This window comes from Orcinus orca, chromosome 5 (assembly GCF_937001465.1).
Source record: "Orcinus orca chromosome 5, mOrcOrc1.1, whole genome shotgun sequence".
Lineage (NCBI taxonomy): Eukaryota > Metazoa > Chordata > Mammalia > Artiodactyla > Delphinidae > Orcinus > Orcinus orca.
In genome coordinates this window covers 74,838,666-74,846,142 of record NC_064563.1, presented here as the reverse complement: position 1 = coordinate 74,846,142, position 7,477 = coordinate 74,838,666, and the positions used below count along the sequence as shown (strand labels likewise).

Sequence of the window (7,477 nt, the reverse complement as noted above, 5' to 3'; positions counted from 1 at the left end):
GAAGCTTCGAAATGTATACGCCAACCTTTGCGGGGTGTGTGTGTGTGTTTCTACCCTCATTATGGGGAAAGGTTTATTGTTTGCAGCTCTTCTTCGATTCTCAAATGGACCTATGACTCCCCTTCCTCAAGATTAAACACCATTGCTTCAAACTAGAGATAAATTTGCAAGTATTATACCTTTTGTAAATGGATACAAATGGCCAGAGTCTGTTAGCATGTATCATTAGTACTTTGTTGCAAAATCTGAGTTAGTTTATAAATATAAATTGTATATTACTCTGTCTTCATATTCATTAACTCATTTCTTGGTTTCTCTTACTTATTACTTTTCCTATTACAGTTGACTTCTTAGACTTTCTCATAGTTTAAAATACTAATTGCTAATATGAACATATCTGTTTTCCTTTGCACAAATTTAAAACTGAAATAATCATTTTGGTATCTTTCTACATTATAAAAATAACATAGCCTCACTATATACAGTAAGTCTCCTACATATGAACGAGTTCTGTTCTGAGAGCACGTTCTTAAGTCCAATTTGTTTGTAAGTCCAACAAAGTTAGCCTAGGTACCCAACTAACACAACTGGCTATATAGTACTATACTGTAACAGGTTTATAATACTTTTCACACAAATAATACATGCAAACAAACACAAAAAATAAAGAAAACGTTTTTAATCTTACAGTACAGTACTTTGAAAAGTACATTAGTACAGTACAACAGCTGGCATACAGGGGCTGGCATCAGTGAACAGGCAAGGAGAGTTACTGATGGGAGGAGGGAAAGGAGGTAGGAGGTGGTAGGGCTGAAGGATCGTCAGCAATAGGGGATGGAGGGCAAGCTGCAATTTCACTCACACCTGACGTTGATGGAATGCACGTTCGCATCTTTGAAAGTTCGCAACTAGAAGGTTCCCATGTATGGGACTTACTGTACAACTTGTAAAATACAGAAATGTATAAAGAAGGAAATAAAGTTACCATTAACCCATGCTCCGGAGGTAACTGCTATTAACATCTTGTTGGATTTCTTGCTTTTGGTGTGTAGGCTCCTGTGTGTATGCATATATACATATATATATATATATGAAACAAAATTGAATAAGGCTGAACATGCAGGTTTATATTATGCAAAAAAGAACATTTCAAACTTCTTTACACTTTATTGTCTCCCCAATTTTTATATAGAAGCATTCAAATGGATTTCTTCAGTCTTCATCTTAAATATGGTTGTTCAAATCCATGTGTTTAGGTTTTAGTGAAGGCAACTTTTCCTTGAAATCTCTTATCTCTTCTGAGTACTTAATACCCTGACTAATATTTATGTTCAGTGCCTAGAGTTATAGTTTGTTTTACCCATTGAGTTGCCCCCATGAGATGGGCAAGAAAAAAACAATTTTTCAGTCCATACTGGTTGTTCAGGATAGAACCAAAATACAGCTGACCCCAAACAGTTGGAAATCTGGGGGGGCTGGGGTTGGGGGGATGAAATCTGAATAAACTCTGATTTGTGTGTAGCTTGTTCTTACAGGTCTGATATTTGGTGAAATCAGAAGAGTGCAAAGGAAAAAAGCTATGGCTGCCTGCAGGAGCCACTTCTGGGAGCCAGGAGGTTGCCATAGAGACGTCATGGGGCAGAGGAGAGACAAGGGGCCTGGAGAGACTGGCCGTGTGACACTTGCCATCCCCTGACTTTCAGTGGCACTTGCTGAGGCCCTAAACACATTTTTTTTTTTTTTTTTTCCTAAACACATTTTGATTTGAACCAGGATTATTTGTTTACTTAGGTTAATGTACGTAAAGCGCCAACAAAGTGTCTGGTACTTAAATAGCACAAAACAAATACTAATCCCCTCATGTCTTATTAGACCATGAGTTCTTGGGAGGCATTTGTGCTGTTCAGTGCAGTGTATAAGAACATGGGGTTGGATCCAGATAAACCTGTTTAGGGTGTCGAGTTTGCCTCTTATTAGCAGTATGACTTTGGGAAACTTGCCTCGTAAGGATAGTAATAGTTCCCATCTCTTTGGGTGAAAGGATTAAGTAAAACCATCCCTATAATAAAGGCTAATATTTATCAAGGGTTTACTATATTCAGAGCACTGTTTTAAGTGCTTTAGGTATGACCATCTTATTTAATTCACATAAATCTGTGTGCTAGGTACTAGCATCCCCATTTTGCAGATAAGAAAACTGAGGCACAGAGAAGTTGAGTAACGTGTCCAGGGTCACAAAGCTATTACATAGGTGAACTGGGATTTGAACTGAGGAAGTTAGTACGCTGGTATTTTTACATCCCACTTTGCACGGCACCTTGCCGTGGCCATCCCCTCATTGCGTGTTTGTGCGACTGCACGCCTGGGAAATACTCGCTGAATAACATCTACAGGAGTGTCTTTCCAGGTTGCTAGTTAGAAGAGCACTAAATGTATTCCTGTTGTGAATAAGAAAATGTGCTCATTTAGAAAAGAGACACATCATATGAACCTGATATTCAGTCCTTTAAAATAGTAGCTTTAAAACTCATGTTTGAATAACCTCATGGAAGAAAGGTTGGTCTGGTGAACATTTGTGCTGTTGCCTATTCCAATCAGCTGCTGAGTTGGGCTTCTGCCAGATTAATGACTCTTCTCCCATATGCAAGAGGGCGAAGCATGAGAGTGTTACCAGGAACTGAGGCCTGAACGGGCTTGCAGGGCCGGGCTCCCAGCCGAGTCACACCCAAGTGGTGGGCGCTTGCCAGCTTTGGGGCTAAGCTATTGCCCCAGAGAGGCTGAGCAGGGCGGGCAGCTCTTTGCTTGCTGATTCTCTGGTCTCCCAGGGCAACAGCCTAGAGCCGACTGTGGTCACCCGTGGGAATGCTCCTCCTGACTCAGCGGGGCCTGCAGTGCCCCAGGGTGTGGCTGTGTGTTCCTTTGGGCCCCTCACAGATAGCATTTATTTCAAAGGATATCACTGCGCCATCGTGGGTTGAGGGCTAGAGCTGCAGGACGGAAGCTGCTTGATTTGAGCCCTATTAGGTCCTCAGAAAGTGTCAACTTTTAGAACTTTTCACTGGGCTGCTGCTGTATGCATAAAGTGCTTAAGATGGAGACATTTGAAGCCTGTTAGTGTATCAGTACATCTGTGACCATCAGAAAGAGACTAGAGACCTCGGTTCTAGAATCAACTCTTTCTCTTATGTGTTGTATATTTGGAAAGATCACTTTCTCTCCTCTAGGCCTCAGTTTCCTCATCTGGAAAATTAATATAACTCCTGCCCTACCTGTATCCCTGGATTCGGCTGAGAACCAGACGGGATGATGAATATAAAAATGGTCACTAAGCAGCCAGTGCTGCCTGAAAGCAAAGAGCCATTTCTTCTCCTGCAGGTGAATCTTCCTGCCCTGGTTCCTAGTGATCCTCCTGGTTTTTTGTTTTTTTTTTTTGGCGGTACGCGGACCTGTCATTGTTGTGGCCTCTCCCATTGCGGAGCACAGGCTCCGGACGCACAGGCTCAGCGGCCATGGCTCACGGGCCCAGCCGCTCCACGGCATGTGGGATCTTCCCGGACTAGGGCACGAACCCGTGTTCCCTGCATCAGCAGGCGGACTCTCAACCACTGCGCCACCAGGGAAGCCCCCTCCTGTTTTTTTGAGTCTCTGACCATGGCCAGCTTGGAGGGCTGGAGTTTGATTTTATTAAGAGAAGTGGCTGGATTCCTGACCTGAGAGGCCAGCAAGGAGCTCCAAGAGGAAGGACAGTCTCAGGAAGCCGGTGTTGGAGGCTATGGGATTAGCCATGCCTGTTCTGTCTGGAAGCCTCCCTCCATTTCCAGCTTCAGTGGGTTGGGCTCTCATTTTACTAAAGGGGGTAATGCAGGTTTTCTTAGTGCCTCTCAGTCTTCCACGGTACTTTTGGGAACTCTTTTATGTTAGGGGTACATATTGGAGTGCAGGGCACCTTCAGAATGAAGGTTACTTTGGGAGGGGGAAGTGGAGGCCCCGGCAAGGCTAAATCTCATCTCATAAGGACCAAAAAGGAGAGGAAGAGAGGGAGGAGGAAAGGGGGGTGATGCTAGCCCAATGGCAGCTATCCTGGCTCTGATATGCTCACCATAGATTTTTTGGCAGGAACAACAGAAACTTTTCAGCCAATTCTTTTTTTGGGGGGAGGGAGTGGCACCCTTGTTCTTTGTGCATTGAGATATAGCTGTTGTTGTACCAGAAGAGTCTACTAATGGCTGCACAATGGTAGACAGGAGTGAGGTCTGGCCCCCAGGGTTCTGCACTCGGTTCCAGCTAGAGCATGTCCTCAGCAGAGTGACCTAAAACTTGTGTCACGGAAAGTGAAGGGATGCTTAGTGAGGAGCATGAAACTTGCCTTCATATACCTGAGGACCCATCCTGGGGAAGGGTAGCCGGCTCTGTTAGCTCCCAACCTTTCCTCCTCCTCCCCTACTCTCCAAGCTTTGGCTCATTATAAGCCAGAACTTTCTATAAGTCAAGATACCTAAATGTGGTGAAGCAGAAACTGACTCACCTCATGAAGCAGCCCACGTGGAAGGGTCTCAGAGACACAGTAGGGTTGACGTAGCTGATGTCCCTCCAAGTCCCAGATCTCAAGGACTGAGTTTGCAAAGTTATGATCCGACCTACAGGAAGTTCACTCAGCAGTGCTCCAGAGCTTTCTCCATGATGAGAATATCCTTTAGGACTATATTGCTGGACCTTTCTCCATCACAGTAGGCCTTCGAGGTGCTGTAAAGTTCCACTGCCCTCTGGTTTTGCTGGGAGGGGAGGATGCCCGCATTGTTGTTCTGCATTCTGACTAGCCCCCTTTTTCACGTTTCTTCTTCCTTCTTTATTCTCATTTTGTTGCTCTTGGCGCTAGAATTTGTGGAGATTTGTTCATAACAATTACAATTGTTATGTTACAACAATTAGGAATATTTTTACAGAGTCTCGGACCATATTTTTATGGCTTGAAATTAACCAGAGAACTGCAAAAATGCAGGCTTGCTTATTCAGCTCTACGTCCCGATGACGAGCACTTCTCGCCTCCCGCTTCTGTTTTCTGGGTCCTTGGGCCACAGTTAGTCCTTAGACGGGATCCCTTCTCCTCTGCCAGGACTATGGGTTCCATGAAGCTCTGTGTTTTTACTGTCAAGCCTTCTGGTCCTCTTCTCACCTCCCGGATACCGTCTTTCTCCTTGATTTCCTTTTTCCTCTCTTCAGTCCTTGCTGCCTCCCCATGCCCCATATTTCTTCCATCTTAGAAGCCCCTCTGAGCTGAAGGTACTTGTCTGCAACGGTGTTTACACCTGCTTCCTGAAGGACTCACGGAGATCATGCATTTGGGGCGGAGGTTAAGATGAGCGGGCTTTAGTTCCCTTTAAAAGGGCTTTAGCCATTCAGACTATTGTTTCTCTTGGGAACTGAATTGACAGGATGCTAATCTCCAGCAGACATCCTTTTGCTCGGCCATGCTTGTGAAGTCCTCGTCCATTTCCACATTTTCATCATTTTGATCATTCTTTTCAGACTCCGACATCAAGGCAGGTGTCTGGTGACTTTTATTTTCAAATTTCAAATGTTAAAGGCTGAGGAAAACTGTCTGAGTCTTGAATGTGAGTCCACAGAGCTCTGTTTGTTGGCTCATGACCCCACATCAACTGGGCATTATTGACGACTGTGCAACAGGTGTTGGGGGTCCGCTCGGGGACAAAGGAACTGGTGTGACAGCTTCCTGCCCTCGGGCGCTCAGAGTCCAGCCAAGGAGACCCCCCTAGGCCACGGTGAGGGCCAGACCAGGTGCTGTGGGTGCACCGAGGGGGAAGGCTTGAATTCTGCTTGAGTGGAGATGGTGTAGGGGCAGAGAGGGGAAGGCTGTTCAGCTAAAAAGGTGAAATCTCAGGTGGGTCTTAAAGTACCTGAGGAAAATCTTGCTGGGAAGACAAGGATTCTGTGGGCAAGGAACAGCATTAGGAAAAGCAAGGGATTATGAGAAGAGCGGTATGTTTAGGGATCAGAGAGCAGCTGGGTGTAAGTAGAGGTAGTGGACGCGGGTGGAAGCTGGGGTGGGAGATTGGGGAGGTGTCTTAGAGGGGGCTCATGAAGGACCTTGGGTGCCACGTGAAGAAGTTGGGATATTGGTGATGGGAGTCATATTGATCTCTGCCCCCCACCCCAATCACCACGACCTTTCTGGAGGGTTTTCCTGCCCACCAACTCACTGCGAGATGCTCGGAGAGGCCTCTGTGAGTGTGTGTATTTCCGGCTGCAGAATGAAAGACACACAGGAGTAGTGGGAGACTGGCCACAAGGAGATGGCCTCGGAGGATTCTGGGATAATCCAGGTGAGAACCGTGGAGCATCCACAAGACAGGCAGCCTCTGCCTCACGGACCGCACGTCGATACTGCCCGCCACGTCCAGCGACAGCGCCTCCCCTGGTGCTCAGGCTGCCTCTGGCTTGCTTCCCAACCTCTGTGGTCACCTATCACCTCCCTTCCCAGAACTCATCCTCTTGTTTACGGTGGCCCCTGACTGGGGCTGCATCCCCAAAGCTCCCTCAGGCACTCCCCCGAGGACACACAGGCCAGAGACATGGTGGGATGGATGAGGTGTAGCCTCGGCCACCCCCCCCCCCCCCCCGCAGAGGAACGCTTACAGGAAAACAGAAGTTCTCTGTGTCTCAGCTGAGTTTGGGTTGGACTCACCATTTCCTTAACATCCAATGCAGTCCCTGTGGCTGTCTGAGGAAAAGGATTGTGTGGGCTGGGGAGGCCTGCCTACATTAATGTGAACTCAAAGGCTTCCTGCTCACGGCATGGGATGGCTTCAGACCTGTTTTTGCAGGCCTTTTGGCTGCAACCGGGGGAAGTTCTTGCATGACATCACCCAGCTGAACATGTGCTTGTGTCATCCTCAGGAGCCCTGGCAGCTCCCAGGGACTCTGCCAGCTTCCATCTCCCGGAGAAGAAGGCCTGTCCTCCTGGCCCTTCCCTCTATACTCTGCCTCCCAAGGTTTAGAGCAGTGTTTGCCTGAATGTTCTAGTTATTCAGCAGACAAAAGATCTCATGGTGGTCCAAAACCTTTGGGAAGACTCTGGGTTGAAGAATGCTAAGTAGTTTAGTTCACTTCAGGCCTTCTCGAGATCTCTAACGTGCTAATACAGTTGGCCCTCTGTAGCCAGTGGAGGGTGGATTGAACTATGCCTTTTTTTTTTTTTTTTGGCTGCGTTGGGTCTTCATTGCTGCTCATGGGCTTTCTCTAGTTGCGGCGAGCGGGGGCTACTCTTCGCTGTGCTGAGCGAGCTTCTCATTGTGGTGGCTTCTCTCGTTACGGAGCACGGACTCTAGGCGCAGGCTCAGTAGTTGTGGCACACAGGCTTAGTTGCTCCACGGCATGTGGGATCTTCCTGGACCAGGACTCAAACCCGTGTCCCCTGCATTAGAAGGCAGATTCTTAACCACTGCACCACCAGGGAAGC

At 47.0% G+C, this 7,477-nt stretch overlaps 1 long non-coding RNA gene across 1 annotated transcript; it reads right to left on the bottom strand.

The window, feature by feature from the left end:
- Positions 1-664: 664 nt before the first annotated feature.
- On the bottom strand, positions 665-4,901 carry LOC117196194 (uncharacterized). The gene is made up of 2 exons (XR_004476270.2): positions 4,526-4,901; positions 665-1,056 (listed from the first exon to the last, which is right to left on the bottom strand). It is a non-coding gene; the product is annotated as an uncharacterized LOC117196194 (long non-coding RNA).
- Between the last annotated feature and the right edge of the window lie 2,576 nt (positions 4,902-7,477).